The sequence below is a fragment of the Elephantulus edwardii genome, unplaced genomic scaffold (assembly GCF_000299155.1).
Source record: "Elephantulus edwardii isolate Elephantulus edwardi_28Jun2011 unplaced genomic scaffold, EleEdw1.0 scaffold00315, whole genome shotgun sequence".
In the NCBI taxonomy this organism is placed as follows: Eukaryota; Metazoa; Chordata; class Mammalia; order Macroscelidea; family Macroscelididae; genus Elephantulus; species Elephantulus edwardii.
The window spans coordinates 1,771,118-1,782,128 of NW_006400065.1; positions in this window are offsets into that span (position 1 = coordinate 1,771,118).

Below are 11,011 nucleotides of genomic sequence, written 5' to 3' on the forward strand. Positions count from 1 at the left end.
ATCATCTAAACTGAGTCCAGCGGGCTAATTCTAAATGTAATAAATTTTTCTCACCATAAAAAAACAAAAACAAAAACCAACAACAACCCAAAACAAAACAAAAAAGCCATCATAAGGGTTCAAAAGCAGTAGCTGACTAAACTGAGGACGTGTAAAAGTTCTCAAGGTACAGGCTCCTAAAACTATAGCCCCAAAATACACAAAACAAGCACTAACCAAATGGCCAAAAGAATCTGGCAGATCGACAACGGCAATGAGAAGCTTTAACATCGCTCTCCGAGAGATTGATTGAGAAGATAAAATTAGTACGGGCCTGAATCACACAATCTTCACCCTTGATGGGACACAACAGGAAAATTGACATTTTTTTATATATACCTAGCAAGAATGGGGCGTTTGCAAAACCTCACCTCTGACATTCACTGAACTTACCTGACGTGCTGACTCTGGGCCAGGGGCCAGGGGCTCTGATGCAATGACTTTTACCTTCCCTCTGGAAGACTCCCTTTAAAAAAAAAGGCTCTGCTGTCAAGTTAATTCACTCCCAGTAGCCTTCCAATGGGCTTCTGATGCTGGGGAATCTTTACAGGAGAAGAAAGCACATCTTTGCCCCATGGTGCAAGCTACCGACTATGTAGGTAGCAGCCTCACAGGTCATGTACTGTGTCACCTGAAAGGTGGACAATAAATAAGGAAGAAAAAAAAAAGAATTGATGTCTTCGACTGGGGGGTACCATGGATGGCCGAAAGAACAAACAAATATCTGTCCTGGGTGAAGGGCAGCTAGAATGTTCCTTGGAGGTGAGGATGGTGGTACTTTATCTCACATACTGTGGGCATGTTGTCAGGGGAGGTCAGTCCCTGGAAAAGCGTATCATGCTTGCAAAAGTGGATGGTCAAGGGGAGCTCTGGTGGCCTAGTGGCAAGAAGCTGCACTGCAATCCCAGAGGCGCACGGTTCAAATCCACTAGATGCTCTGCCGGGGAAGGAGGGACAATCTCCTCCTGTACCAGTCAGATCTGATTTGACGGTACACGCACACAAAAATAAAAGAATTTTTTTTTAAAAAAAAAAGAAGAGCACCACGCTTAGTAAAGCAGAAGATTAACAAAACCCAAAGAAACCCTCAGGGAGGTGGGCTGACACAATGGTTGTTACAGTGAGTTCAAAGGCAATTGTGAGGATGGCTCAGGACCAGGTCGTTTTTCTCTGTTATACTGATGGTGGCTGAGTCAGAATCTCCAGGGACTCAAAGTGAGGCAACTCAGTGGTGCCAATTTCAATAACCAACCCCACAAGGGCGCCATATGCCTCATTTGCATTATTAGCAAACTGTCCAATCCCCAGGGTGGGCTGCAAACACCTTATCTGCATAGTCCCAATTTACAAGAACACACACACACAACCTCTGCTTCACACACGGGCTAAGACAAACTTCCTAATTAAAATACCTGGAGTGGAGCCAGGCCAGGCACTGACAAGTGAATTATTTATGGCTGGGAAGGGGGACAGGGACAGGTCAGGTTTCTGAGCCCCCTTTCAGGTGTTACCCCTTTAGAATTAGGAACCCAGGAATGGAGGACAGGGAACTTGGAGAGTCCAGATGTGGGGCGATCTGACCGAGAGAGGAGGTATCCTGGATGTGCCCCCTTTGAGGTCCCTCTCCACTGTCTGTTTCCAAGTTAGATTCAAGAACAGGGACTGAACTGCTTAACTCTGCTTTCAATTCTGAACACACACCTTCCTATACCTGGAAGGTTTAGATCCTCTCTCTCTCCTAGGATCATGCTTGGAACCATCGAGTCACCTCTGTCAACAGCAATCCTACATGCAACAGAACTCACTGCCGCCCAATCCTGCTCCATTCTCACAACGGCAAGTATGTCTGGGCCCAGTGCTGTGGCCCCTGTCTCTGTGGTCTGTCATACTGGAGAGGCTTGTGTGTTGCTGTGATGCTGAACGTTCTGCCTCCGGGGTGGTCATCCACCAGCAGGGTCATTCGTGGTGGGCCGAGTTCAGCAGTGTCTGGATTAAGACAGACTAGGAAGCAAGAGCTGGCAATCTACTTCCATAAGATCAACAAATGAAAGCTTTATGGATCACAGCAGAATACTGTCTGTCTTATCGAAAGACATGTTCTGCAGATCAGAGGCTTTTAAAAGCACTGCTGTGGTTACTGATCCTATTTTATACGTAAGAAAACGAAAGTTCAGAGAGCGCAAAAGTCTTGCCCTAGGTGACACGGCAAGCAAATGGCAGAACTCAGATTTAAACTGGAGATCGAGATCCTTAATCACAACAGTGTACTCGCTCCGTGACGGAACTCGGCGCGGTCCAGTCAATACTGACTCATGGTAACCGTAAAGCATGCACGTCAAACTGCCCTGTAGGGTTTCCAAGACTGTAATCTTTACAACACAAACTGTCTCATCTTTCTCCCTCATCTTTTTACGACCTTTCAGTTCGTAGTTAAGCCCTGAACCGCAGTATCAGCAGGGATTCTAGTACTAGGAGTTGTTATTATTATGATTTGCCATTGAGTTGAACCAACTCATAGCTGAACCTCCAGCAGGTCTTCTGAGGCGGTCCATCTTTCTCTCTCTCGGAGCAACTGGTGGATTCTAACTACCTGCCTTTGGATTGGAGCACAACACCTGAGGGGCCTGGATGGAAGTGATGGAAATACAGATTCAGAGTGAGGCTGCTTGGATTGGAATTCTAAGTCTGTCACTAATGCTGGGTGATCTCAGAAAGGTTGCTTAACTTTTCTGTGCTTCTGATTCCTTTCCATAAAACGAGAGATAAGAACAGCCCTTATGAGCGGTATTGTAACGAAATGAGTTAATGCGCAAAACCAGCCCACAACAGGATCGGGGACTAAGTACAGTTAGCGTTTTAAGCGTTACTCAATTTATGTCAGAGTTGGCAGAGCTCATATCGCCTTGGGCTGCTAACCAAAAAGTCAGTGGTTTAAATCCACCAGATGCTCCGTCCGGGGAAGAAAGAGGAGGCATATATTCTTGTAACCAATTATGACCCTGGAGCCCTGATAAAGGGTTTCCCATGAGCCGGAATCAGCAGGCTGGTTTGGGTTGGTAATTGGCGGTGGAGAGCCCCCAAGAGGCTCATGTGTGGTCAGCTCTGGGTCACGTTTTAGCAAAGTGCCCAGCGGGGCAGAACTGAAAGAGGGGGGCTTCATTAAGCACCTGTGACTCACGTGCAGTCCTGGAATGGGGAATTTCCCACCACCAACAGTTCGCGAGGGTGGACTGAGCCCGGATTCTCCCACTTCTGCCCGGGATCAGGGCGATCCTCCCTTTACCCTTCTCTCAGCGGAAGGCTTGCTGTTCCTGCGATACAGATAACGTCGCTCTGGCTCCCAGAGAACAGACGTGCCCAGGTCTCAAAGGAGTGGCAGAATAAAGAGATCTGAAGGCTAGGCCACTCAGATAAACCAAGGCACTCTCCCAAGTTCCACAGGGCAACTGAGGTTGCAAAGGGGAACAACTGTTCGTCTTCTGGCCGCATTATCCTGCAGTTCTGTAACTGTTCAATTCATCAGGTGTTGCTAGCTGAACTAGGCAAACTAGCGCTCCATTCAGATCACCAACCTTTATTGCACTCCCCACCCAACCCCAGTCCTAGCGCACAACTATAGATTTTTTTTCCCCTCCTCCTACTTCCTTAACTTGCTGTCTTGCCCCCAATGATACGGAGGCGCCCACCCGATCCCACTTCATGGGTGCATCTCTTAAGAATCCCCAAACCTTCGCACTTATTTGGTTCGGACTTCCATGATTTTCACACAGCCCCCAGGATACCCCCCTCAAAATAGCCCCTTTCAGAGTCTCCAGTTCCTGCTCCAACTTCGGCCCCCTTGTCCAGCTACTGAGCCCCTTCACAATCAATCCCAAAGCCCGATCCCTTATCAGTTACAAACCCCCTCCCCAGCCCCCATTCTTCTACAGCTTCCTCAAGCTTTCATTCCATCCCATCCCCTCCCCAAGCAATCAACCTTCGTCAAGCCCTTTCCATGGACCATGCCTCGTCCCTCTCACCATCTGGTCCCGAACTCCCGCCTCGGCTCTCAAGCGCCCTGGGACCCCGTCGGGGCTTCTCACCATCTCCCCGCGCTGCACAGCTCGCTGGGCTACGCGGGTTTCCCCCACTCGCTCCTCTCCAGCCTCCCCTTCCGGGTTCCCGCCCCAAGGCCCGCTGGGAATCGGAGTCCAAGGTAGCTACGGACTACAACTCCCAGAAGGGAGCACAGATCAAGTTTGGAGGTGGGGAAAGATGCAAGCGAGGTCAGCTGAGGAAAAAGAATGACTCTAATTCCCAGGAGGCAGCGGAGGACACGGGGTGGCGCAGGCGCAGGGACGCATCCGCGATACATGCTGGGAAATGTAGTCCAACTGCCTCCATTTTGGCTTGGGATTCTTGGAAAGGAAGTTGAAGAAATTACAGATGGGCATTTGTGTAGTAGAAAGTTGAGAAAGCACAAGCTGTTGATTTGCATATGCTAATTAAAATTATAATTGACAGTGCTTTGTGCTTTTCCAAACACTTTCTCTCATGAAGAATGAAGACTCCATATGTATCAGAACAAAATTGTTCTTCAGAGGGATTTTTGTTGTTTAATTGTGAAAAAGAATACATTTGCTAATTCATTAGCTTTTATTTGCATGATTCAGTAACACTTGTTAGGTTGCCCGCGAATCATAGCGCCCTATGTACAATTTAGCTCTAAACCCTGCCCTATCCTGAGCCCGTCTCACTAACTCCAACTCACTGAATCTTACTGCCCCAGTTATCATGTCAATCCATCTCATCTGGAGTCTTCCTCTCTTGCGCTGTCTCTCCACCCTTACAAGCGTGATGTCCTTCTCCAAAGATTGGTCCCTCCTGGCCACATGCCCAAAGTATGTGAGTCGTTGTTGTTATGTGCCATTAAGTTGCCTGCGACCTATAGCAACCCTATGTATATCAGCTCTGAACCCTGCCCTGTCCTGAGCCAGCCTCACTCACTAGTTCCAACACACCAACCCACATTACCTCAGTTACTGTATCAATCCATCTCATCCGAGGTCTACCTCTCCTACGCTATCTCTCCACCCTACAGAGCATGATGTCCTTCTCCAGGGACCAGTCTCTCCTAGCCACGTGCCCAAAGTATTTAAGACAAAGCTTCAAAAAAAAAAAAAGACAAAGCTTCAGAATGGTAACCTCCAAGGAGAAACTTGGTTTCACCCTCTTTAAGACAGGCCTATTTGTTCTCCTGGCTGTCCATGTTCAATACTCTTCTCCAGCACCACAACTCAAAGGCCTCAATTCTTCTTCTGTCATCCTTAGTCATTGGCCAACTGTCTGATGCATAAAAAGTAATGGCAAAGATCATGGCCTGAATCAGCCACACCTTAGTCTCTATACTGACATCCTTGCTCTTTGGCATTTTGGAGAGGTCCTTGACAGCAAATTCCCCAATGCAATTAATCTTTTGATTTCCTGACTTCTGGTGCTAAGAGTGTCAATTGTAGAACTAAGCAAGTTAAAATTGTTAACAACCTCAATCTCTTCTCCATTGATCATGGTGCTGCCAGTTGGTGCAGTGGTGAGAATCTTTGTCTTCTTGATGTTAAGCTTCAATTCATATTGAAAAATACAGTCCTTGTCCTTCTGCAGCAAATACTTTAGATCCTTCTCAGTTTTAGTAAGCAAGGTTGTGTCGTCTGCATAATGCAAGTTGTTGATGAGCCTTCCTCCAATCCTGATGCCGTACTCTTTATTAAGCCCAGCCTCCCAAATGATCTGTCCCGCATACAGATTCAAAAGGTATGGAGAAAGGACCCCCATTCCTGACACATTCCCTTCCTAATTTTGAACCATGCAGTGTTTCCTTGCTTTGTTTTCTGATCGCTGTCTTCTGATCCAAGTATAGATTTTGAATGAACACAATCAGTTGTTCCAGGTGTCCCATCTTCTCAAGGTTAGCCACAATTTGTTATGTTCCTCAATTTGTGCACTTTTGTTGCTTATATCTTTTTCCAAGTTATTTCACCACCATTAACAGAAAACCAGTGCTTCTTAAAGCAATGATTGCCACTTTTATCTCCCTCCCATTCCTGGAATCACAATGAGTTTGTTCTCTATTTCATATAAGTGGGATCATGCAGTATTTCTTGTTTTATGATTGATTTATTCATCATGTTTTCAAGACTCAACTATGCCATACTGTGTCAGAACTCTATTTATTTTCATGACTGAATAATATGCCAATTTTCTTCAACAATTACATTCTACAGATGATATAACTTTGCTTGCAGAAAGTGAAGAGGACTTGGAGCTTTTATAGAGAAAGATCAAAGATTACATAATCTTCAGTATGGATTACATTTCAACATAAAGAAAACAAAATTCACTTTTTTCCAGTCTAGGCTCCGGACCCATCCAACGTCGAGGTGTTGATGCCCAAGAAGAACCGGATTGCCATATATGAACTCCTTTTTGAGGAAGGGGTGATGGTGGCCAAGAAGGATGTCCACATGCCAAAGCACCCCGAACTGGCAGATAAAAACGTGCCCAACCTTCATGTCATGAAGGCCATGCAGAGTCTCAAGTCACGAGGTTATGTGAAGGAACAGTTATCTACGTGATTACCTTCATCTGCCTCCTGAAATTGTTCCTGCCACCTTGCGCCGCAGCCGTCTTGAGACTGGCAGGCCACGACCGAAAGGTCTGGAAGGTGAACTACCTGCAAGATTGACTCGAGGGGAGGCTGACAGAGACACATACAGACGGAGTGCAGTGCCTCCTGGTGCCGACAAGAAAGCCGAGGCTGGGGCTGGGTCAGCAACTCAATTCCAGTTTAGAGGCGGATTTGGTCGTGGATGTGGTCAGCCACCTCAGTAAAGTTGGAGGGAATTGTTTTGTGTTGAATAAACATGTAGCCAGAAAAAAAAAAAAAAAGAAAAGAAAACAAAATTCCTCACAACTGGACCAATAAGCAACTTCCTAGCAAAGAAAAGATTAAAGTTCTCAAGAATTTCATTTTATTTGAATCCACAATCATCAATTATAAGAAAAAGAGTCAAGGAATCAAAGAACACATTTCATTGAGCAAATGTGCTGTCAAAGATTTCTTTAAGTTGCAAAAAAGCAAAGATGTCAGTTTAAAGACTGAAATGTGCCTGATCCAAGTCGTGGTATTTTCAGTTGTCTCAAGTCAATGTGAAAGTTTTTCAAGGAATAAGGAAAACGGAAGAATAGTTGTCTTTGAGCTGTGGTATTGTTGAAGATTATTGACTATATCATTAACTGCCAAACAGCCAATAAATCTGTCTTAGAAGAAGTACAACTTTGAGGTTTCTCCTTAATGGCAAGGGTGGTGAGATTTCATCTCACATACCTCATACAGTGGTTAGGAGGGGACTAGCCCCTCAAAGAAAAGTAGAGAGTCTGTAAAGGAGAAAAAGACTCTTAATAGAATGGATTGACACAGTGACAGCAAAAATGGGTTTAAGCATAATAGCTATGGTGAAGATAGTATAGGACAGGGGGAGGTTTCAATCTCTTATTCATAGTCACAATTCAATGGCACATAATAACAACAGAGTATTTTGCTTATCCATTCATACATTGATGAACATTTAAGTTCTTCCTACATGTTGGTTATTTTGGCTAGTCCAGGAATGAACTTTGGTGTTAAAGTTTCTCTTTGCATTCCTGCTTTCTTTTTTTTTAAGTTTATTTTTTAAAATTTTATTGGGAAAAACATAATGTGGGTACAAGGAGGTGAGGGTTGGGGACAGAAGGGTGAGGATGGGCAAGGATACAGTTGCAGGGCTGCACAATTTGGTTGGTGGGGGGAGCAGGTGAAGGAAACGAAAAGGATCCAGTGGGGACCAGGGGAATGGTAAGCATTTTCCAGTGGCAATTAAACCAACTGTCTTATTGATTTGGGAACTGGATGCAGACTCTCTGGCTTCTTCATGCTGAACAGGGGCGTTGATGTGAAGGGGGAAAGAGAGGACACTTTATCACCTTACTGGTGATCTTGGGTTAAAACTGCTTGCCTTCTTGTTCTGTTAGAAGATATTTTCCTGTCATTTGCTCCCCTCTGGACTGCAAAGTGTTTTCCCAGGTGGGTCCAGTGGAGATGGCTGGTTGAACCCAGAGGCTCCATCCTCCTTTTCTTCCTCTGCTGGCAGTTGTATTTCTTTTTTGTCACTAGCACTGGGTTCAGGGTCAGGTCTGGAGTAAAACTCAGTGTTGAGGTTACCTATAGGAAAGGGAGCAAACCATCCATCCTGGGCAAGGGAATCCACAGGTTCCAGCTGTGGGAGTTTCATGGAGCTGTGGAGGTGGTGAGGCGAGGTGCGGGCTCTGCGGGAGGGGGTCCTTGAATTCCTATTGTTGAGCCTCGATCTTCACTGAAGATCAGTCATCAACTATTTAACTGTTCAATTATCAATAAACAGAGGTCTTTAGAAGGCCATCGTGGCCCTGCTCCAAGTGGTCCGCTGCTCCCGCAACTCACCATGTTGTCTCTGCCTCCGCTGCCATCTTGGATCCTCCACATTCCTACTTTCAATTCCTTTGGGAAACACATTTAGGTCTAAAAGTTGAGTCATAAAGTTGGTTTCTCTAACCCTTACAAACACTTTTTTCTTTTTCTTTTGTATCTTAGTCAACCTAGTTAAGGATAAGATGGTATCTGATTGTAGCTTTGATTTGCATCTCATTTTGCATCTCATTAGATAGGACACGGTAGATGAGTACAGGGTCAGTGAAGGAGAGGGAGACCCTGGGTAAGATGGATTGATACAGTGAGTGTGACAGTGGGGGCAGGTGTGTCAGAGACAGTGAGGTTGGCTCAGGATAGGGTAAGCTATTATTCAAAGGGTTGCTACAAATCAACTCTAAGACGCATCACAGTAACAAGAAGATGGGGCAAAGGGAGCTCTGGAAGCCTAGTGGTAAGAAGTTGTGCTGCAATTCCAAAGGCATATGGTTCAAACCCATTAGATGCTCCATAGGAGCAGAATGGACCATCTCCTCCTGTGTGATTTACTGCTTCTGAAAACCTGCTAGAGAGTCAGCTATGGGTCGGTTCTGACTCACTCGACAGCACACAACAACAAAAACAACAACAACAACAGATGGGACAACCATTTAAGGCTGCCAGCAGAAAGGTTGTAGTTTTGAACCAAACCACAAGCACCCTGAAAGAAAGGCCTGGTGATCGACTTCACAGTGAGACAAGAGTCTCTGGCATAGCTTGTGATGTGTATTAAGACCCAATTTACACGTTAGAAGAGATGCTCCAAGAAGGCATGGGCCCTTATGTATCTTTTGTAAGTGCCTGTTAATGTTAATCATCAAATTGAACTGAATCAGAGCTGACTCTCTAGCAGGTTTTCAGAGGCAGTAAATCTCACCGAAGGTTGTTAATCTTTCACGGAGCCATCAGTGCATGACTTTGGGCTGGCTGTAAAACTCTACAACGAAAACACCAGAGTTCTCTATGGGCAAATACCTATTTTTGTTGTGTGCCTTCAAGGGGTAGCCGGCCCATAGTTGACCCTCCAGCGGGCATTCAGAGGCTGTTAATCAAATGGGAGATTTTTCCATCCTTTGCGTGCATAGCACCTGGTGGATTCAAGCCATGTGCCTTCTGGATGGAAGTGCACTTTCTCACCCCTAGGCCACTAGATCTCCCTGTGCAAGTACCTAGGCCAGAGTAAACTTGTGGTGAGTAAATATTTTTTTTTAACAATATGCAAGGCACCTTACAGACAAACCCAGTTAAAACAATCTGATTTATGAAAGGTACATCAGGGGGCTCTGGTGGCCTAGTGGTAAGAAGCTACACTGCAATACCAGAGGTATGCAGTTCAAATCCACCAGATGCTCTGCTGGAGAAAGAGGACAGTCTCCTCCTGTACCAGTCAGATCCAATTTGACGGTACACACACGAAAAAGTAATAATTTTTTTTTTAAAAAAGGTAAATCAGAAAGCTTCTTGTCCTCATTAACATAATAATAAAAAAGTAACTTGAACGAAAATGCATTAAGACTCCAAGATTTAGGGAGCTCTGGCGGCCTAATGTCAAGAAGCTGAGCTGCAATCCCGAAGGCGATTCGAATCCACCAGGTGCTCCTCTGGAGAAGGAGTGGCAATCTCCTCCTGTGCCAGTTGGATCTGATTAGACGGTACACAACAGATTCGATGGTACACAACAACAAAATAATAATAAAAAAAGAAAAACAGACAAAAAAGACTCGAAGACTTATGGAAACTCTTAGATTGCCTCTGTTTAATAAGTTATTTTCTACTCAGTTTTTCGCATGAGCCATGAAATGTGCTTTCTAAAATAAACTTTGCAATACCAAGATCTTCCTCAGAGGAACAGCATTCTGCTCATGCCCAGTGTAAAAGGCCCTCCCTTTGAACTCTCCCAGCGCATCATCTTCTCTTTCACCGGGAAGATGTGACTGTATTGTCAGGCGGCTCAATGTTTGGCACACACACAATAGACCCTTGTTTTGTGGGCACCGAAGGGAAAATGTGGAAGTGGAATTCTCAGGGGCCGGAAGGGAAGTTGTCAAGCGCTTTCCTCCTTGAGAATCCACTGTTGAGGAGACTCCACCTCCTCTTGAGACTCCGGACCCAGGATGCCAGCAGTCCCCAGGGGGTGTGGCAAGCAGGGGGCGTGACAAAGGGGGCGGGTTCTCTGAAAAGGCGGGTAGCAGAGTGTGTGCTGATTGGCTGGCGATTTGGCGCGTCCTTTTAGAGGCTTCTTGAGAGGTGCGAGGCTCAGTGAAAGGAGAAAGGGCACTTCTGGGCACCTCTCTAAGCCGCGCGCGTGCGCACCCCAGTCACTTGCACCCATTTCCAGTCCTGCTCTTCCCCAGGAACTGTTGGGGGCGTAGTCTGCGCCTCAGCTCAGTCTTTCTCAGCTCCTCAGGCCTCGCATTCAGCCTCGCGCTCAGGATCTTCAAGGCCGATAGTAGG